The 24014-nt window shown below is 36.3% G+C and overlaps 1 pseudogene; it reads right to left on the minus strand.

Annotated features, from left to right (window-relative positions):
* The window catches only part of LOC107705818 (plexin-A1-like), a 40953-nt pseudogene that overhangs the window by 1976 nt on the left and 14963 nt on the right, over window positions 1-24014 (minus strand).

The raw sequence follows: 24014 nt of genomic DNA on the forward strand, positions 1-24014 counted from the left end.
CTTATTTCGAAAGAGCAAGAGCCATCCTGCGAAATGAAATTGGAGTCGTACCTCTCCACCCAGTTCTTGTAGTTGGGGATGTCTTTAGCGTAGAGCAGCTTGTTGGAGGGCGAGTCTTTGCCCAGCTTGTGTTCTGACGTGGAGCAGGAGTCCATGAAGGTCTGAGCCACGACGGACAGACACGCGTCTGTAATGCTGTTCTTATGAATGTCGAACACAAACTGAGGGTTCTTGATCACGTTCACCCAGAACCTCAACGGCAAGCTGCAGACAGAGAGGAACGGCGTTCAATCACCAACAGAGGAAGCATGCATGCTTTAATGCACTCCTCGATTTCGAGACACAAACTCACCAGTTGCTCTTCCACGTGTGTCTGACGTCGGGGTCTGATATCATGTGTCTGTCGGCCTGCTCGTCTAAGAAGTCAAACATGTATTTGATGGCCAGAGGAAGCGCGCTGCCCCGGTGGGCCGTACTGAAGATGGTCTCAAACAGGTCGTCTACAAACTTCTGCAGTGTCCCCTGTGAGAGACGAGTCAGTGAATCAAGGCATGTTTTACACTGTTTTTCACCGAGGAAATAAACAGAGGCATAACATTTCATCATTGGACCAGTGATGAACAGAAATATTTACAGCATACCTGTATATTTTCTTTAAAGGAATAATTATACATGAAAAACTCCACATTTTTTTGTCAAGACGGAGAATATTAGCGACAGATTTCACCTGCCTGAGTAATACATCAGGACAATGTAGTAAAAATACTTTTTTTTTTTGGATTTGCACAGATTTTCTCTGACTACAAGTAAACATGTGACAGTGTTAACTAAAATAAAAAATATTAAAATTGGTTTTTGGTCACTGAAATAAAAGCTAAAAATAAAATACAATAAATATTAGATGGAAAAAATAAAAAAGAAAGAAAGAAAATTAGAAATCATGCACTGGCAACAAACTGAAATAAGTTAGTGTACTAAAATTACTAAAACTAAAAACTAAAAATACATTAAAGCTGAACAGAAATTCAGCTTTAATGCATAAACCAATAAAATAAGATAAATAAGAAAAACTTAATGGCAACAGCATTACAAAAATACAAAACCCCATAAAATTACTAAAACTTACACAAAAATAATTTTAACTGAAAACAGAAAAATAAACAAATTCAACTATATTATTTTGATAATATATACTATACATAAATACTATATTAGTGTGTAAATGATACTAAAATGATGCGAGCATATTCCCAATGGCATACTACATACTATTTAGATGTAGTACGCAGTAGGTACTCTAGGTAGTCTACTACATCTGCTGTATACAACAGAGCACATCCCACAATGCAATGCGCCTGACTCAACCTTCCATTTTGCAGAATGAGACGTATTATCAAACCATGATTTTTAACGATGTTATCTATGATCTATAACACGCTTAATCTCCTTTTTAGCAAGTATTTTGCAAATTAAGTATGTAATGCAGTTTTTCAAGGTGCCTTTGATAACTGCAGGTATGTAATACACCTCTCCTTACCTTGGTAGCCAGCAGACGCGTCAGGTAGATCTCGGAGACCATCTTGCTGCCGCGGTCGCCCTCCCTCTGGTCCGGATGGTCGTGGTTCTTCACCAGGTGCCAGAGTTTGGTGCCGCTCTCCAGGTCTGGCGTGATCATGGGCGTCCGCGAGCGAAGGCTGTCAGGACTGCTGGCTGTTCTCAGCATGCTCTCTGTGGACACAAAGACAGGGTTCCCACACCTTGGTTAACTTAAAATTCAAGGACCTTTCAAGGATTTTCCAGGTCCAATACCCTCAAATTCAAGGACTTAATGTGGGGACACATTTCAAGTGAGATCAAGGTTACACCGTTACATTGTTACAGTTTTCATGTGTCAAACACAACTATGCAAAAAAAGCATTTTATTTTATTTTAGCATTTATTTTTGGCCATATGACAGAGATCTGATATTCTATTTGTCGTATTTCTGTTTTGCATGAAACTGAAGTATATTCGGTACATCCTATACTGTCTTCTAAAATGATCTGATATTAACTTTTGCATGGATTTTATTGAAAAGAGCTTAGGCTCATGTAACCAGAAGTTTTAAGATATATGAATATGCTTTTAAGTTTTTCTTGCCTCATGGGTTAACATTATCTTAACAAGCAAAGCAATTCAACATTAATTTCCCGGTGTGTCTGTGAAACGTTAAGGTACCATTGTAGTAGTTTCGTGCGCGCGTGACACAACTATGGCAAGCCGAAAGAGTCAGAATTACGCTATAGATAAAACGCATTTACATACAAAATGCTGTTTTTTCCGGCGTTTAAAACAGCATTAGTGCCGTCAAATACGCCGTCCCGATAGCAGACGCCATAAAAAACGTGCGTAAACGGTAAAAAACGCCGTATTTAACGGCAGAAATTTAATTCTGACTCTTTTGGCTTACCATATACAACACAAAGTATCTCACGCGGGAAACACTTAACGTAACGCGTAAAATGCGCGTAACTAACGTAAATCAAGCAAGCTAGTATGCATAGGCCACGAAGTGTTGGCGAAATAACACATTAGCGGACCAGAGGGAATAATAAGGAATTTTTTCCAGAAAACTTAACTTTCAAGGACCTGTATCTATGTACGTTTATTTTCAAAAACATTCCAGGGCCTTGAATTTTTTTTTTTTCAGATTCACAAACTTTCAAGGATTTCAAGGACCCGAGGGAACCCTGCAAAGAGGACGGCTTGGTCGGCTGGTGTTTGGCAGGTGAGAAATCTGGGGGAAAAATACGCAAACAAACTGTAGAAAACTGAGAGGAAGACTTGAGAGAGATTCTAAATTATAAAAATTGTAAAATTATAAATAGTCAAATTTATGGGGAGTGAGTCGAGTGACTTAGGGATTATATTATCTAGTGATAAAAACCTAGTCATGTATCATAACTGTTTCTTTTCTCTCTGTTCCTCCCTCACTGTCAAACACAGATTTTGGATTTCATATCCATGCTTTCCATTCTGTCTGAAGTTCTCGACCGCTGAGTTCATCCCACTGAGGAGCAGAGCATTAGGATACACAACAACAACACTTCTGCAGAAAACACACCAAAGAGAAATATACAGAAAAAGACCGAGAGAAAGGCTATGCTTGGAATAAAATAGACTACAATGGTAATGCTTTCTGCGTCCTGCACAGAATATTCTGTATACTGCCTGTTTTTTTTTTTTAAATGTGTGGAATAAAAAGTTTTTTCATTTTTCAAACTATCAGATGTTAACATTTATGCTGATTAATTCCAGTTTGTTACACTGTCAATGGAATGTTGACTTGGCAATTAACTGAAATAATTAAGCACTAAAATGACTAAAACTGAAACTAAAAATAAAGTATTTCTAAAAAACAAATCTAATAAAAATGACAAAAGCACATAAAAAATGTGCTTAACTGAACTTATATATGAATAAATAAATAAAAGCTATACAATAGGCCACGTTTGGATACAGTATTTCATGCTCTGATTTTATTCTGCACAGTCGTATTCCTCTGAACTTCACTAGCGTTAGAGAAGCAGAACTCTCTCTCTCTCTCTCTCTCTCTCACCATATCTGCTGAGGGATTTGGTGAACGTTGAGGAGTTGGAGATGTTGTAGGCGGAGTTCTGCTTGGGAACCAATGCGATCGCTGACCCGTCTGTTACCTAGTCGACAGAGAGAGAGACAGTGACACTGTCACTCTATTTCTGCCACAAATACAGGACACAATCAGAATCAGACCAGATCAGCATTTTTAATTATGTCTGAAAACAGATTCACATGAAAATTCTATATTGTAAAACTAATTTTGTAAAGATATTTAAAGTTTAATATTGTAAAACATCCTATATTACAAAAAAAATTTAAACAAAAACTTCTTCAATGTTAGTATTAACATTAAAAATTCTAGATTCTAAATTCTACAGCTTTTCTGACTTATAATTTCATTCATCATATCAGTTATCAGCCATTAATTCTATATAGTAAAACTAATTTTGTTTAGACGAACATGTACAAATCTATCTTGTAAAATTTACATTTTGTAAACATGAAAATGTAAACTGGTTCAAAGTAAACTTGTACATTTGTTCTAAATTCTATGGCTTTGTGTCGGCTCAGAATTACAATAATGATAATCAGTTATCTGATTATTACCACCATATTATTACCGTAAATTCTAAATAAATTCTATATTGTATAACTAAGTTTGAAAAAAAAAAATTAACATGCACAATTTTGTTTTGTAAAATTAAAATTTTGTGAACAAAAATGAAAACTTCAAAGTAAACGTGTACATTGAAGATAAACTAAAAATTCTAGATTTTTTTGAGCAAATATTTATAACTAATAAATAAAATAATATATATAATAACCGTTCATCATATCAGCTATCAATCAAATTCTAAATAAATTCGATTTTAAAACTGTGATTTCGTGTATGCAATGTACAAAAGTATTTGTAAAATAACAGCTTTCTTTAGTGTCAGTAAAACATGTTTTTTGTGAACACAGCCTTATTTTTAGCCATAATAAAATTATTGATATCAATGAATATCGGTATCAATGCATCTCTACTGACCAACACTGCTTTTGTGGTTATGTTTTGTAAAATGTTGCTATGGTTACCTGTTCGTGCACTACGTGTTAAAATACTTCAGTTGTTACCTAGTAACTTTCTGAGGGGTTGCCATGGTTACTGGGCAGCGGGGTGTAGAGGTATTGCCATAGTAACCAGGCAGAGGATGCGGCGAGGCCACTGCGGTTACCTGATAGTGCGCCAGTGAGTTGAGACGCTTCCAGTCGCTGTCGATCTTAGTGGTGACGTCTTCGTCCTGGAGAATGATACGAGCCATGCGACCCTGACGCCACTCTGAGCAGAGAAAACACAAAATCAGCCGTCTAATCTAGACATTCTCGACTGATCCCTACTGTAAAAATTTTTATTTATGGTCATTTTCTGGATGTCCAGCTGGTGGGGTTAAGGTCAAACATGTTGTTCAAGCTGGTAGACCACACTGTAACCACAATAAAGCAGCTTGGTTTTCCAGCATTCATTATTTTCGTACCGAGGTCCATGTCTCCAACTTTGGGCCGCTGTGAGTACGGTGTGCCTTTAAAGACGGCGTCCAGCAGCTTCTCTTTGACTTGTGTGATAGTGTCGCAGTTCAGGCACTTAACGGTGACCTCGGCTGCGTTCTCATTCTCTGGGTTAATGCAGTGTAGCGTCTGCAAACCAGAGAAACACATTTGAGTGTATTAAAACACTCTCCCACTTAAATAAATCACACACACACTGTTCACTGAAACAAATCCATTCAAGTATTACAGTGTTTAACACTTATAACATGCAATACTATGAGGGCTTGTTTCTGCTGCTGAATAAAAATAAAAGAGGTAATTGTGGCTTATTATCTCGCAATTCTAACTTTTTTCTCACAACTGCAGGTTTACATCTCATAATTGACTTTTTTTCTCAGAATTGCGTGATGTGAACTCCCAATTGTAAGAAAAAAGTCTTTTTTTCTGGCAGAATTGGACTTTATAACCTGCAATTGCGAGTCACTTCTCTCAGAAAATAAGTCATAATTGTGAGAAAAATCAGAATAGCAAAGAAATAAATCAGAATTATGAGTTTATATCACACAAAAAAAGTCAGAATTGCGGGATGTAAAGACAACTGCAAGACAAAAAAGTTAGAATTTGGAGATAAAAAGTCACACAGTTGCGGGCTTCCATATAATACAGACAACTATGACAAAATGCAATAAAAAGATGTGTTTCTGACTTATTCAGAACCATTCCTTGTAGATTTCGAGTCAGAACTGACCAGTGTTTTGTAGTCGATCTGTTGTCGGATGAGTTTGTCCTCGCTGAGCGAGTATCTGGCCTCTCCGGTGATGGCATCTATCGGCCCTTTTTCCATCTGCTGCTTTATAGCACAATACAGCATGAAGAGAGGCTCACCTGCACACTCCTGAACACACAGATAATAGAGAGTGAGATTAGACCTCAGAATAACACGTGAACACACACTCAATGCAAGCACTTATAGTATATTTATAAAGTGTTTGGATTATTTTCATGTCCTAAAACAGACTCATTAACTTCCATATTATGGAAGAAAATACTATGGAACTCATTGGCTAGCAGAAACTGTTTGGTTAGCAACTTTAAAATGAGTTAAATGATGACGGAATTTCCATTTTTGGGTGAACTGTCCCTTTAAGGACTTTCAAATACATCCCAATTTACCTGATAATTTGGGTTTTTTGAAAGGCCTTAAAAAAACATGTTAAAATAATTCATTTCTAAACCCATTTGTCAGATTTGAGCAAATTAAATGTTTAGAACTGGCCCATAACTCTCAAACACAATGTGGACAGCAGGACAATCTGAGGACGCGTCCCAAATGACGTCAATTTCTGGTCCTAGGGGCCGTTATAACTGAAGTGTCACCATAACTGTGATCGAGAAGTTTTCCACCATTGGATAACTGCGTCTGCAGCATCTATTCTTCCAATTTTGCCAATTGTGGTCATTTTCTCCACTCTGCCCGGTGATTGACACTTGTGGATATATTTTTACTCGTCCCTCTCGCTTTCATTCTGGCCATTTCACAGCACTCCACCGCTTTCAAAACCACCTCATGTGACCATGAAATGAGTGCAAAACAGACAAGTCACATACAGTTAGCGGCGTCACGCCCCATTTTTATTTTTTGATGTGTTGCACATCTACTCCAGCCACTTCACTTTCCCTTTCACCCATTTAACTACTAATAAAAGTCCCTATTTTATCTATTTCATTATATATTTCAATAACTTCTGACCATTATGTCAAAGATGTTTTCAGCCTTCATATTTGGTTTCTAATCACAAATATGTGCATGCATTATGTAAAATCATTTTACCATTACTATTTCACTGATCTAAATTAAACCATGCAAAGTAAATGTTACTGCATGACAATGGATTTCAGTTGGAAAAGAAAGGATTTTATTTCAAATATTCATAAAACAATGTTTGATGAATGTTGCATGACCAAAATGTATTAAAATATGATTTGCAAGCTATAGCAGTGTGTGGGATTTATCGGTTTTAGTTAAAATATTTTAATTTCATTACATTTACTTGTGAAATTTAGTTATGATTAAATGATTAAATTTTTAAAAAAATTAATAAATCAAATTATTAAAATGATAAATGTAAACAAATTAGAAATGTAATTATAAATTTAAAATGATAGTATTATTTATCTAAAATAAATAATTTTTTAAATATATTTTTATTTATTTAAATTAGATTAACAAATTAGTGTTAACAAATTTTGCTATCAAAACAGACTACCTTTTTGGTCACTTACAGTGTAAACCACAGCTTTAGTGCTTAAGCTGGAGTGAAAATACAAGTTTAGAGATGAGTTTATTGCCTCAGCAATATCTTGAAGATCTAATGTGCAACTCCTAAAAAATAAATCAGACAAAACCTCCCAGGAGCGTCAGGCGTGTAAAAGCTGCTGTTTAGACGTGGAAATGAGCGGCGGGCGCGTGAACAGACCCGAGGCGAACAGACGAGCGATGGAGGGTTAATAAAAGGCTAATGACTGTGGAGGAGAGAGCTGGAGAAACACTTCAGAGCGTGATACGTGTCAAACATCCAATCACACGCCTCTCTCTCCGCGTTTGGCTCAGTCTCTTCCTCCTACACACATTCTCTGGCTTTCATCATTCACAACTGCTGCTCTTCTCGTCTCCGTCTCACTAATTTGATCATCATCTTCGTTCTATCAGTCCCGTCTGTCTCCTGAGAGTGTGTCTCTGTTGTCTGATGCAAATGTGCCCAAATGAGAGCGCAAAACACCACAAGATCAGTGCTTTATGAAATCAAATTTTGTGTTTTTATAATGGTTAAAACACCTTCTTGTGTCTCAGCTTAATATGCAGAGGAAAAAAATGTGTAAGGCTGCTTTCAAAACATTCACACAGCTGATTCAACCAATGGTGAGAGTGTGTGGGCGGGGCTATTGGTTTATCTGACCAATGGCAGAAAGGGGTGTGGTCAGGAACCAGTTTGAAAATATGCCACATTAAAGTTAAATGCGTCGCAAAAGTCGCTTCTTTAAGGCTCATGGCTAATTACCCAAAGTAATTAAACCGTATAAGACTCAGACAACTTTAATCAGCGGCGCTCGCACTCTCAGGTGAAAACACTGCTGGATGTTTGTTGTGTCTCGTGTCCCTCACTGGGATCCGTAGCGGGACGGTGCGGCCCATCCATATGCCGGCCCTGCCACACTGGGCTCATTAGCACAGGGGATAATTAAACACACATCTGTTAATGAGCAGCAGGAGATGACACACACACACACACACACAACGCCCCTCACTCCTGTGTGTTATGGAAGCGCTTTATATTAATGCAAGTTCTTAAAGATTGTAATAATGAACTTCCCCTGCGGGAATGATAACGTACATCTGTCTATCTTGTATCTGAATTTCAATAAACAAACTCAAGGTGAAACAGCAATTAAACAGCAACATGATCATGTACAGAGAGTGTCTGGACCTTAAATATGCAAATCAAAAACCACTGCATTTATTAAATCACTCACGACCCTGTAAAGAAAAAAATGTGGTTTACTGGTTTCAGTCAACGTTTTTGTCCGCGGATGAAAATTTCCTTTACATTTGGTCAGTATTTTGTAGCACTCATAACTCATTAGTTTTAGGTAATTTTACTCTGACTGTAATGGTATATAATTTTAGTTGATAAAACTAAAAGTTGATGCAAATATCAAAATTAAAAAGAAACCAGACTACATTTTAACCTCATTTTCAAACAAACATACAAAACCATTTAAAAGTTTGGGGTCAGTAAGACTTTTTAAATGTTTTTGAAAGAAGTCTCTTCTGCTCACCAAGGCTGCACTTATTTGATCAAAAATACAGTAAACACAGGAAAATTATGAAATATTATTACAATTCAAAATAGCTGTTTTCTGTGTGAATATCTGTTAAACTGTAATTTATTTCTGTGATGCGCAGCTGTATTTTCAGCATCATTACTGCAGTCTTCAGTGTCACATGATCTTCAGAAATCATTCTAATATGCTGATTTGCTGCTCAAGAAACATTTCTGATTATTATCAATGTTGAAAACAGTTGTGCTGCACAATATTTTTGTGGAAACCGAGAAGCATTTTATTTTTCATGAGTAGAAATAGAACAGAAATAGAAATCTTTTGTACCATTATAAATGTCTTTACTGTCACTTTTGCTCAATTTAATGCATCCCTGCTGAATAAAACAGTAGTGCATAAAAGTATACATGTAAATAAATGCATTGAAATTGCATAAATATTATTGTGTCAAACATAACAAATATAACATGTGACAAAAGCTCTTTGAAACCAGTAAACCAGACCAGTGGAAGACCAGCAAACCTCTTTTTTGTTAGCAGGGAATCCATATAATGAGTAACATCACTTAACATCGTCATACAGTTCCTTCCACTCACCTTGAGAAACTTGTAGAGGAGGAAAGTAAACCAGTTTGTTAGCATCTTCTCAGCCACAGATTCAGTCCTGAAGGGGAAACAAATAAATGTCAAGGATTTATTTACTTGCGTGTCGGAGTCCCTGAGGTAACCTTTAAGAGCAGAGAGAGATGCTTTGAAGGCTTCTTCATTCCCCAATTTCCCAAGTCTCACAACAAGAAAAACCATTCCCATAACCAACATCTTTCGGGGGATGTTGTATTAAACTCCCATTTGAACATCAAAGTGCCGCGGCCGAATTATTCCCTCAAACCTTCAAAGGACCCGAGCGCAAAGCAAACACGCTAATAATTTTGCATTAATAACAAACCAAAGCGCTGCTCTCTTCCCTCGCAAAGCAAACCACTAAACTTCATTAAGAAAACACCAATTAAAAATATTCTTCTGTCATTAAACAGAAACCTGGCGCACAATAACAACCCTCCAAAACAAGTCCCTCGGAATGAGGCTAATTACACGGCTTGGTAATTAACGGACCTTATTAGCGCTAATCTGCTCACGGCGTGCGAGAGGAGGCGTAGACGAGGAACCTGGTGGAATATGTTTGTTTTTACCATCTCTGCTGAATTATTCACTCGTTAAGACCGATGCAGAGGAAAACGATAAGAGCTCGACGCGAACGACACGCTGCGAGGAGTTATTAAAGAAAACCTGAGAATATTGTGCCGGAAACGTTTCTGGAGCGGTGAAAGATTGAGATTTGACTGCTCACATTTATTTGATCTTCAGGTGAGGTTTGTCAGGTGAGAGAGAGGAACAGAGACTGAGAAGCTACAGAGGAAAAATTACTCTGAAACCAAACTAGACAAGAGATCAGTACAGACAGACAAGAACCGTCATTTTTGAGGTATTGCTGAATATCGCTTGGGTATGAATGACACAAAACCTGTCTGGCAATAATACTAATAATAATAGTTATAAATGAGTTAAAATGAATGAATGAATTAATAAATAAATACATAAATACATATCGCATTAGTAGTAGTCGTAGTAGTGGTAATGATACATAATACATAGATTAAATAACTAAAATAACAATCAATAAATAAATAAAAATTATGCAAAACCATATTTTGTTTAAAGAAAATAAAGCGTTTTTTGCATTTTAAGACAATATCGTGATATTATTTTCATGACAATTAAACCATTTCTCATTACTGTGCCGGTACAGATACATCAGAATAGAATTTGCATATTTTTGTATATAACTGATTAATCAAACCACTTTTCATACAGTCATTTCTACTGTAATCAGCATGAGAAATGCTTGATTGTCATGCAAATCATGTCACAACGTGAAAGAGTATTAATTGTTCTAAAAACAGGCTTCTTTTTCTTTCTGCAAATTTTTTCCTTTTTCCTTTTAATTTTGGAGTAAATGGAAAATGTCCCATGCTATTATTGTATCTTATAAAACGGAGAATCAACCGGTCCTTGATTCTGATTGGCTGAGCCGCGTTCGAAGCTGTTGTAAATTACTCTACAAACATACACCTTTGTTTACTTTGTGTGTTGCTTGGCAACCACTTTGTTGCAACCACAACTGATTCTGAGGAACTACATTGTTTGACGGAAGAATACTGAGAATACTCCGCTTCGCGTCGTGTCTAACAACGCCCCTTAGCTGTTATAAATTCACTGTAAACCACGGCTTCACGGGGCTTATTGCTTTAGTAACATTCTACTATTAGATACATCCAAATGGATCTGGGGATGCATCTTTGTACTTCCGTTGCAAATAAAGCTGATGTCAAAGAGATGTACTGTAGATGAAACACTGAAATGCAAAAAGACATTTCACAAACCGTTGACTTGTTTTTTCTGTGATATTGATTCAAGACAGACAAGACTAAAGTCTTCATCTCTCTTCTCCTGTCACGTCTCCTCCAGGAGCTTCATCTCCCACAGCGCTCCTCGGGGAACCAGTGTGTGCTCAGGTGTGTAACACCATCTGACAGAAACAGAGCCACGGACGCGAAAGGGCAAACCGAGAAACGGAGCGATGATGGGAGAGCAAATGTGTCCCCTAGAAGTCAAACTAGAAGTCCTCATCATGTCCATTAACACTGTGACTAACCAAGTGCAACGTGGGAACTTGTGAACATCAAGCAATTAGAGTTCAAAAAATATTTCTGTCTTGTTTCCCAGCACAAATATCTAAACATTCTTCAACCAAGATATATTTATTTAGGAAGCAAACTTACATAAGATATTAAGTCTTGTTTTCTGAAAAATGGTGAGTTCATGCTTAAAAAAATCTGCCAATACAGTCAGAAAATACATTTGTTTTCCATTTGAATTAAGTTTATTTTTCTGACCCCATTGGCTTGTTTTAAGCATAAACTCACTTCATTTTGCTACATTTTTTCAGAAAGCAAGATTAATATTAGGGCTGTCAAGCAATGAAAAATTTTAATCTAATTGATCACATGATGTGCTGATTAATTAATCTGATTACTGTATGTGTCACTGTGTTAAACTGAATTGTCATTGAATAGATATTACAAAAAAGTAGCTTTAGAAAGAAATATTTAGATTTTTACATTGCATAAATAGTGATGATAACTGGCATTAACATTTTTATTTGAATATTGAAATATGACTTTTTGTAATGATACTCTCAATATGAAACTAAAACCACAAGTGTCTTAATGAGTGAGTCGTTTAGTCATTCATTCAACTGATTCATTTAAACGGCTGATTCATTCAGAAATTTAACTCTATGAATGAAACACTGTATCATTGACTCGCTCGATTTGTGCAAAAACGTGGATTCGTACAGCAACGAAAGACGCACAACACTTCTGCTGTGGCTTTGATTGGAAATATTTTCATTTGCAAAATCGAGCATAACAGACAATATTGAAAATATTGTGTCTAAAATGTAACATTACTAACTTCTTGTTTATTGAACTATTGTATAAAAATCTATATTATAAAATGGAGAGTTCCGGTCCTTGATTCTGATTGGTTGAGCTGCGTTCGAAGTTGTGAATTACTCTACAAAGTAACATACACCTTTGTTTACTTCTGTGTGTTGCTCGGCAACCACTTTGTTGGAACCACAACTGTTTCTGAGGAGCTACATTGTTTGGTGGAAGAATACTGTTTTTATTTATATCATTACACTTTATTTGCTCTGTTTTATTTTGTGAAACCGTGGCTTATTGCTTTATCACATTTGCAATCATGCAAATATTTGGGAAAAAACAGCACCATTGCTCGTGTGATATTGCAAAACTATATCATATGACATTTCTTGCCCTCATATTGAATTTTAGAGTCATTTTACTGCATTGTAACAGGCTGCATCACGCAGTCAGTAGCACCAAATTAACGAGTTAAATAGACAGCCCTACTTAATATCTTATGTCGTGTGCTTGTGCCTCAATTTAATTCAGAGGAAGATTTAAGAAAGTCCATCAGATGCCTGGTAACACGCGGTACCTTCGCAGCAGGAGTTTGGGGTGGTTCTTGCTCTCCAGGTTCTTGTCGATGAGGTCAGACAGGAGCTGTTTTAGGACGCCGGTGGCGTACTCCATCTCGCCCTGCAGGGCGCTCATGATGAGAGATGCCACGTTCCCGCGGTCGCGCATGGAGAACGAGCGCTGGGCCTCTAGCGTCCGGATGAACGTCAGCAGAAAGTGCTTCTTATTCAAGAGCTGGCCGAACAGAGTCAGAGCCTTCTCCACATTCGCCGGCACCTGAGAGAGACGGAGAAACATAGGGCCTATTTACACCTGCTCACTTCATGCATTTTCTCTGATCGGATATCTGTCTAGTTTCCATTTACACTTGGCCACATAAATGTGTCTACGTCTGTCTTCAATTCCCGTGCTGTATGCAAATTTAACGGAGCTCATGTCAACGAAAGCAACAGATACGTGCTGCATTTTATGCTATTTTATTCATCAACAGCTCATTTCAAGATCAAAGACCGAAACAGGAGAGAGCGCGACATTTAGCACTGGAAAGATAGGTCAGTCTCACTACTTTTAATGAAGATGATTGTGTGTTGAGCGTCTGCGACTCACTTTCAGTTTCATTTGTGGCAGTTTGCCCGTCGGCTTGCTTAAGAGATACTCAGCTACTCATCCGCGGCGATGCGTGTTGCATTATCTGACTATAACATGCCATATAGCCTATAAAATGCTCTCACGGGTTTATTATTTTAATATTTTGGGAGGAGTAAAATTTGCATATGTGGTTTCAACAACCAGATGCATTTGCGGCCCAGACCACCTCCTGAAGGGGTTTGAGCAATCAGATTTAAAAGCGTTTACACCTGCTGCGTCCCAGACCACCTCCTGAAGGGGTTTGAGCAATCAGATTTAAAAGCGTTTACACCTGGTCTTTTCATGATCGGATAGCTATCGGATCAGAGAAAACGCATGAAGTGACCAGGTGTAAACAGACCCATACAGTTCAGCCGAATGCATTAAATCTGACAGGTGTCCAGCTTTCACCTCCATCTCCTTCAGCACCGGATGGTCCTCTATTCCTGGGAAAAGCACTCTCATGGCGTAAGTGCGGTAATCCAGGAACGGGATTCCAGCTCCATCCAGATCCTGCGTCAGCTCATGGATATCAGTCTGCAGCTCCGCAAACGCTGGAAACACAGAGACCAAGAGAAAGAGTAAATCTTTGTGTTGTGCAAACCGCTGAGTGGAAGCTAAGACCTCCAGATTCTCCACGAAAGCTTCTAAAAAGAAGAAGAAAAAAGTTGTAGAAAATGTGAACTTCAATCAGAATTTCAGTCTGTAGTGATGTGCTCAAAGATTAGCCTAAAAACCACATAGCAACATCCTGGGAAACAGCCAGAACACCCTAGCAACCACTCAGAATACCCTAGCAACCATATAACAACACCCTCAGCCTATACATCTTGCGTTTTTTAATTATCTGCATTTTTCCAAGGAGTGACTGATAAGAGTTGGAAGTGGGACTATTATTTTCAGCAGAACCTGAGCAGAGATGCACATGATTGTCCGTCTTCATTAGTTTACTAATCATTTATTAGACAGAACTGGTAAACTAAGAAATTAAATATATATATTTGTATATTTGCTTTGCTTTTCTATTATTAGTAACAGAAAGGCAAGCACTATATTAAGCTTTAATATTCAGCAAGTGTATTTATGTTATATATCATTGTTGGTTAAAGTGTTTACTTGCTTTATATTTTTTGAACAATTTCTTAATAGGATTTAATATGATTACTTCAAGAAGTTGCTATTAATTCTGTTTATTTTATCAATTTTTTTCAACAAGTTAGGGTTAATTTGTTTCATATTTATTCATTTTCAAAATATTTACTTATAGTTTAGTAAATATTATGTAAAACAAATATCTATTTGCAGCATGTGTTATTTGCTATTTGTTTGACCACTACTTGTCAAAATCCACTATCTGTCAAAAATTTGATGTCAAATCCAGTGACTTGTTCTTTACTAGTAGTAGTAGTCTACACTGTATCAGTCTAGAAATTGTAAATGTAACTTTGCTCCCTGGTGGACTGATACGAACCAGTGTGCACTGACTCCTGGAAGCTGCATAAAGCCAACCAATCAGAGTGGAGCTTTCTGATTTGAGATGGCTTTTAAAATGAATGGTCTGATGGCCGTGAATGACACCAGCACTTCTACCACATGGTCCTGACACTGACACTTATAAATCTATATTTAATATCAGAAATATGTGCTTTTGGTCCCAAACTTCTGATCCAGTCTGCTACTGCTGCCAATCACCTAATCAATCTGGATGTTGTGGTTATTTATTGCCTCTTTTTAAAGCACATGAAAGAAAGTGTGGAAAAAACATGAAAAAGCGCAAGGGTGAAAAAGAAACAGAAAGAAAGAACAAAAGGAGCAAAAAAAAGTACACAAGGAAGAAAGCACGAAAAAAAGCACAAAAGAAAGTGCAAAACGAAGCATTAAAAGTGCAAAAAAAGTGCAAGAGAGCAAATGAAAAACAAAGGGGGAAAGGAGTGGAAGAAAGAAGTGTAAAGGGTGCAAAAGGAAGAAAATAAAGCATGAAAGAAAGCACAAAGGAGTGAAAACATTAAAAGAAAGAGTGTGAAAGAAAGAAAGAAAGAAAGAGCAGCAGACAAAAAAAGAGCAAAACAAAGCATGAAAGAGTGAGAAAGTCAGAAAGAGCACTGGTGAATGCAGTGATGTACAGTAATGATGCTGTTTTACCCTCTTTGCACTCCAGGGCGACTCTGGACTCCAGATTGTGCATCTGCAACTGCAGCCGTTTGAGCGTCCGGTCCGCGTCACGGGATTTACGCTTGTATGCGATGAGGATGATGATGATGACGAGCAGAAGAAGACCTCCTCCTCCTCCGGAAAAAACATGGGAGTTATGTTTTAATAACTCATACAAAATATAATTGAACGTGCATGTGCTGCAGCTATTTAAAGATGAAACCGACTACATGTAAACACAGATCTGCGTCTCAGATTCTTTGCAAACTCAGTGTAAATAAATACAACACAAAACCCCAGAGAGCCACGACAGAAACTCCCAGCAGTAATCTGATGCTGAGAAACATGGGCTGAAACGCAGAACAATACACACGGATGAGAGAAAGAGGCATAGGATGAGACGGCGTGATAGTCGTGGGAAAGAGATCAGAGCGCTTTAAGACGGGAATCATCGCATGACACACTTACAGTGACTTTATGTTGTCCGGAGAGGTCTGGCGATTCACACATCAGCTGAGCCTCGGACACGGTTAACACACACGGCTCGTCACCGATCAGAACAGTGTAGTTTAACCTGGAGTTACCAGCAGCCGAAGGAATCAGATTCTTGCCCTGAAACACAAACGTGTTTACTTTTAATCATTATCATATTTTCAACATCATCCTCAAACACTCTGCCAGTGTTTCCTTCTTAACCAAAGTTCAAAAACAACCAGCAGTTGGACTTTTATGACTCTTACGTGTCTGCTCTTTTAAATTAGTCTCAAACTCATCAGATTTAGTTTTGTTTTGAATCAGTTTATCAACTCGCTAAAGCTCAAGTCTTCAAATCCGTCTGTGCAATCGCAGTTTCTTTAGTTTAAGTAAAACATTGAAATATATTAACAGAAATATTGTGTGCATAGCATTTGTATCTTAAATTGCTAAAGAACCAGCATCTGAAGTGGAATCTAATCCTATGAACCAGTGTTGTTAACTAAAGTTAATGAAATACAACAAGTATTAAAATGACTGAAATAGAACTAAAAGTAAAGCTATTTTTTGATAGAAATATTAAAAATGACTCAAACTTAAATGGATGAAAATATTCAATTAAATATTAAATTAAAACTTAAATAAATGAAAATTTAAATTAAAATTTTTTAAATAATTTTAAATAACACTGCCGTGAACTAGAATGGTCAAATTTCTATCCAGTCTGAACTTACGATCCGATTGCTTAACCAGATTTCCAGCACTCACTATCTCTCTCTGCCCAAGGGGCTTATGGGAAGGCAAAATCTGGAGGCAGAACCATGCATAAATATTTGCATGCTTCATTTAGAGCCGTGTGTTACTGAAGGGCTCCATTTAACATGTAGACTCAACTCATACTGCGCATTACCCAGAGGGGATTGCATGGGAAATTGAATTGCAGATAATCCGATGCATGTCATTTTTCTGAAATTATTTAACGCTGCGCATGAGTGAGGCAGGACCTCAACACCACACAAGCATTTTAATGAACTAGATTTATGAAGGCTATTTCCTTAAGTTAATGTGTCTCGGTGGCTTGGTTGCCAGGGTGTTGCTATGCGGTTTCTTAGTGGCCCAAATCTAAAAAGTTCACCCTTAAGTTTCTACGATATTCAGATCTTTAGAAATGTCCCAGGCACCTCTCTCAAGTCTCGTTTCTGCCAGCTGCCATGTGAAAATGTATTTGCTTAGAAAATTAATAACACTTCATCATCTGAACAAACAATCATGTCTGTAGCACAAAAAATTATTATGTGCAAAAATGCAATGCTTTGAGACGTCTTCTATAATGGAATTTTCAACAAACTACTTGCACTGTTTATACCACAAAATGTACACAAACTGGGATGCGCATAGTAATAGTGTACTAATCTGTGTTATTTTAGTATAATATACTATTATATTTTTTATTATTTTCAAGTTTTATTTTTAGATTTTCTGTATCAATTTTAGATAAAGTTTTATTGATTTTATTATTATTTTTGTAATTTTATTATAAATAAATTAACATTTCTATTTTTTTTATTTATATTGTCTATTTTTTTTTCTATTTCTAGTTTCAGTTTTAGTACATTTTGTACTTATTTAAGGTAAGCTGCCAAGACAACATTTATAATTTTCCAAATAATTTAAGCTCAAATGTTTCTCCTACTATTTATATTTTACTTAATTTCATTTTTTTTATGTTGATATAGTTTTTATTACTTTTTTAATTTCAGTCTTGGCATCTAGCAAACTAAACTTTCTTTCATTTTATTTATATCAGTTCATGTTTATTTTTATTTTAAGAAAACAAATGGTTTTAGTTTGAGTTTTTTTATGGCTTTACTTAACTAGAATAACACTGGTACTAATAACATGTTTGAGAAATATCACTCCAATATCACTGTAAAAACTGTGCATAAATGCAACAACAGACATGCAGGTGTCCTTATAGTTGCAGTGTTGCTCTGAGGGGGATTATTATGCTATAAAACTAAAGAAATGCAGTATAACAGCTCCAACACGAGTAATGAGATGATCGCACCTTCAGTATGAGAGGAGATCCCGGTTTGAGCTCCAGCATGGACGGACTGAAGGGTTCAAACACAGGGTCGGGATAGAAACTGAAGGTCTCGTTCACCACCAGCAGCGTCTGAACGTTATCCATGATGAACCCGATCTCATCCGGCCCGCTGCCTGCCTCTGAGAGACCCCTCTCGGACCCCGCCACAGACGGCACCAGACACACCATCACGGTGTTATTGAGCACAGTGCAGTTCTGTGAGAGACAGCAAACATTAAAAGCATTACTGAAGACACTAACGCTGCTTCAGAGCCATTAAAGAGAAGACACAAGCAGCAGAGAGGAGGAAAACAGCAGCCAGATGAGCGGGTCAAGGAGAAGAAAAGGTCACATTCGCCCTGCGGGACTTTCTCAGGGCTTTATAGAGCCATTTTATGTTCTATATCCCGTCAGCCGTTGACATTTTAAAGGTTAAACTGGGAAAAGGTGATTCAATGTCACACATACGCAAAGAAAAACATGTGCACGTATACTCGTTTGTCTGTTCCTGCTGCTTTAGGGCTCAGAGGGAACAAAAAGCACCATAAAACTAGTCTAGACTGCAGCGTTCAAACGTTTGAGGTCAGGTTTTTTTATGTTTTTGAAAGAAGTCTCTTCTGCTCATGAGGGCTGCATTTATTTTATAAAAAATACAGTAAAAGCAGTAAAAATCTGATATATAATTACAATTTAATATAACCGTTTTCTATGTGAATATCTGTTAAACTGTAATTTATTTCTGTGATGCGCAGCTGAATTTTCAGCATCATTACTCCAGTCTTCAGTGTCACATGATCCTTCAGAAATCATTCTGATATGCTGCTCAAGAAACATTTCTGATTATTATCAATGTTGAAGCTGCTTAATATTTTTGTAGAAACACTTTTTAAAATATTAAACTAGTGCTAAACTACTGGGTATGAATATAGAGCGAAAGGAAGGAATAATGCTGATAAACCCAATGATGATGAATGTGTGTGTGTTAGAGACTTACGTTGACTGAAGTGACGCTGCTGTATTTGGCTCTCATCTTCGGCTCTCTGACGCTGGCGAGGTTGCTTCCAATCACTGTTAACGGGGTTCCACCACTAACAGAGAGAAAAACAGCAACGTAAACATCTAGCAAACATGAACAACTTGTTAACCATCCATCACCTCACACAACATCTGGATTTCCTTCTGAAGCCAATCAGTGGAGACTTGAGATGGAGATTTGAAACACACCTACTGCATTAAAAGTATCTACTGAACTGTTAAAGGTGAAGAATGAAGTACATTACCATTCAAAAGTTTGGGGTTTGTCATTTTTTTTTAAAAGAAATGAATACTTTTATTCAACAAGGACACATTAGTGACATTAAAGACACTTATAATGTTACAAAAGAATTTCTGTTTCAAACAAATGCTGTTCTTTTGAACTCTCTTTGAATCAAATAATCCGGAAATATAAAATGTATCACAATTTCCATAAATATATGAAGCAGCACAACTTTGTTGTGAAGTTTTCAACATTGATAATAATCAGAAATGTTTGTTGAGCAGCAAATCAGCATATTAGAATGATTTCTGAAGATCATGTGACACTGAAGACTGGAGTAATGATGCTGAAAATACAGCTGCGCATCACAGAAATAAATTACAGTTTAACAGATATTCACACAAACATTTTTACAATTTTAGTGTTTTACTGTATTTTTGATCAAACAAATAGAAATGTTTGTTGAGCAGCAAATCAGCATATTAGAATGATTTCTGAAGATCATGTGACACTGAAGACTGGAGTAATGATGCTGAAAATACAGCTGCGCATCACAGAAATAAATTACAGTTTAACAGATATTCACACAAACATTTTTACAATTTTAGTGTTTTACTGTATTTTTGATCAAACAAATACAGCCTCAGCAAAAGAGACTTCAAAGATTTAAAAAAATCTTACTGACCCCAAACTTTTGACATTTAGTAGTGCATAATACCATAGAACTTTAAAAATACAATGAAAATGCCTATATATATATATATATATATACTGTATACGTTAATTTGCAATGAAAATGCCAACAAATAGCCATGTTAAATCAGTATAACTAGTCAGGATACGGTAAACAAGCTCACATTTCTTTAAAACAGATGAAACAGCTGTGTTATTTGTGTATGTGAACACTGCTTCTAAATGTCGTAAACGAACTTCCACGATTTCCAGCATAAAAGCAAACCGCTGGAGTATTAACCTGCTTAACCTGTCTCTCTCTCTCTTTCATCACTCATGTGTCTCTCCCTGTGGATGTGAAACACTCAAGAGTGAGTGTTTGCAGCATTTCTCTGCCGTCAGATTCATGTGTCTGCAGACTGTGGTGTTACTCAGACCTCCAGAGACGGAGCTGCGAATGTTCACGCTGAAGCACCTGTGAGCAGTGTTGGGGGAACGCATTACAAGTAACGCGAGTTACGTAATCAGATTACTTTTTTCAAGTAACTAGTAAAGTAACGCATTACTTTTTAATTTACAAGAGAATATCAGAGTTACTTTTTCAAATAAGTAACGCAATTTATTGATAGACAGCTCTCCTGTCCCCATGTCGAGAGAAATCAGAAGATGTTACTCACTTTTGGTGTGAAAAGGCTTTTATATTTGCCAAAAATAACTTTTTTATTTTAAAAACAAACAAGCAAGCCCTGTCCAGATTTAAAAAGTAACGCAAAAGTAACGTAACGCATTACTTTCCATAAAAAGTAACTAAGTAATGTAATTAGTTACTTTTTTTTATAGAGTAACGCAATATTGTAATGCATTACTTTTAAAAGTAACTTTCCCCAACACGGCCTGCGAGCCGCTCTAGTGGACTACTTTATTTTCAGAGAAACACTCTCAGAATCAAACCCGAGCGAGCAGGTCGCAGTGTGTTCATGAGTCTGACCTGGCGATGCTCCAGTCCGGCTCTATCTTCAGGATGCTGGGGTCGTCTGTGTAGTTGAACTTCACCTCCGGGTTTCTGAGCTCGGCTGCGTTTATGTCCACCATCACTGGGGTCCCTCCTGAACCCAAACCCTCTGGAGTCACACACACGATCTCACGGGCGCTTCGCCTGAACACACACACAACCACAAAACCTTCAGCTTTCCTTCTGTTAAAGGACTCGAATCACAGAGAACCGGAACTGCTTGGTCTTAAAAGTCTGATGTACTATGTCAAAGTGAAACAAATGTAAAATAAATTTCTTTGTTACTAAATGATTCGGATCATTTATTCGGATATTTTATTTGCCAAACCTATCATAGAGAAGGAAATTTTAACTAAATGTGAGTTTAATACAACTTTTGTCCTTATTTTATTTAATTTCAAAAAGATTTTATTTTGGTTATTTATATATTACATTTTTTTTTTTTTTTTTTTTTTACTTGTTTTTTATATATACTATAAATATCAATTTTTTTTTTTTTTTTTTTTTACTTGTATTTTTTATATATACTATAAATATTTTACACATATATGGACATTTGATCAGCCATTGACAAACCCATTAGAAGGAAGCTTTTTTTTTAGTTATTCCAAACTAAATTACAAATATGAGTAATGTAGCAAAAATCTTTCTCATTTATTTCATTTCAAAATGTGTGATTTTATTTTTATTTTATTTTTTTATTTATACTTTTATTTATAAGCATTTTATGCACACTTATGGGCATTTTATTGGCTGTCAGCAATTGAAAACCCCATTAAAAAGAGGGGAAAATAGTGATTAACAACTAAATAACAACTGTGATTATTATAGTAAATATTGTGCTAATTTATTTCATTTAAAAAAATGGTGCAAATGTATTTATTATTTAATTAGTTATTTTATTATCTTATCTTATTTTAATTTATATTTTATTTTATTTTTATCAGCCATTGACAAACTTCTCAGAGAGAAGGGCAATTTATTGCAATTTAGTTAATTCACAACTAAATTACAACTGTGAGTAATGTAGTAAATAGTGTGCTAATTTATTTCATTTAAAAAAACTGTGATTTTATTTATTTTTTTTATAATTTTTCTATTTTATTTGTATTTTATGCACATAAATGGGCATTGTATTAGTCTTCAGCCATTGAAAAACTCATCAGAGAAAGGGGAAAATGTTGATTAACTACATTACACCTGTTTTTTTGTGCTAAGAAGAAGCCTGACTAACATTATAAGTGGACATCAATAAAAATAAATAAATTAAATAGAATTGGACTCGTTTCTATGCATTTTAGATTTCAGAATAAGAAAAACAACACAAACTCATTGACCTGAGCTGCGTCTGAAGGGAAGAATGAAGGCGATCATGTGTGCAGAGTGTGTGACAACACGGTTTCATCAGGTTGCATCAGGTTTGGAGGTTCAAAGATCATTCAGAGCGACGGCTCCGAACACGACAGACGTTAATCTGATCAAACCAACACATGCACGACTGACAGCTCGTTTAGTCATGTGACAGATAAGAGCAAGAAGAGATTCAGTCTGAAGGTTCTTTCCCATGTTTGATCAGACATGCGTGTGTGTGTGTGTCCTTCAACACTTACTGTGTTGCCTAGGCAACTGTGCTTACAACAGGCAACGGTGAAACCTGCTGAGTTCTGGACATATTTTGATAGGACTGTCATCACATTAGTGGAGAGGCGGGTTCAGACACACACACGCACACTCACACACACACACAATAGCATTAAAATATGATAAGAATCATATTTTAATGCTATTATTTTTTTGTACTGTGCCAAAACTGTGCAATTGCAAATATATACATTGTATGTATATATAAAAATTATATTAAAATATGTATTTTAGAAATTATTATAATACATTATATCAACACTGAGAACACTGGTAAAATAAAGTCCAAAGTAAAACATCCAGATGCATTTTGGTAATGAGAATGAGGATATTTTCTTAATTGTTTCAATTTCTTTGTGCAACATTTAATTCTTGAGTTTGGGATGAAATATGGTATTTAAACAGTATTCCAATAAATTCAAATCACAAACATGTCAGTGTTGTGGTGCTCTTTTGCTGGAGAAATCAGTGTTATTTTAGTATGGTTTATATAGCCTATAAAAATATTGTTTTAAAAAAAATATACAATATTGTTTATAAAATATATATAATACATAGTATTTTATTTTATATTTTCATTTTTGTTCAAGTTTTAGTAATTTTATGTGCTTTTGTCAGTTTATTTTTAATATTCTATTAATTTGTTTTTATTTCGGTTTTAAGTTTTAGTAATTAAGTCATTTAACTTATTTCTAAATTTGGTTCAATTTGAAGTTTTTACCCTAATACTTCTATTTTATTTCATTTCAGCATAATTTCAATTAACGAAAATGATTTTTAACAGCTTTTGATATAATTAACAATAACAACACTGAGGGACGAATGTAGAAGTGTAAGCTTGAATAAAATGCATCTGATTTAGTTTTGAAAATGCTACAGTGTTGACTGATGGAAATAACAATGTCACGTTCAGATCAGCGCACCTCTCGAAGCGGCAGGTGTTGAGTCCGATCTTGATGGAGACGGCGCTGCCCGAGTTCAGATGACTGCCGTGAATAGTGATCCTCGTTCCTCCGGAAATGGGCCCGTATGACGGCTGCACGCGAGTGAAGTACGGCGACTGGACACACACACACACACA

The sequence above is a fragment of the Sinocyclocheilus rhinocerous genome, unplaced genomic scaffold (assembly GCF_001515625.1).
Source record: "Sinocyclocheilus rhinocerous isolate Xijiao unplaced genomic scaffold, SAMN03320098_v1.1 scaffold2159, whole genome shotgun sequence".
NCBI classification, from domain to species: domain Eukaryota; kingdom Metazoa; phylum Chordata; class Actinopteri; order Cypriniformes; family Cyprinidae; genus Sinocyclocheilus; species Sinocyclocheilus rhinocerous.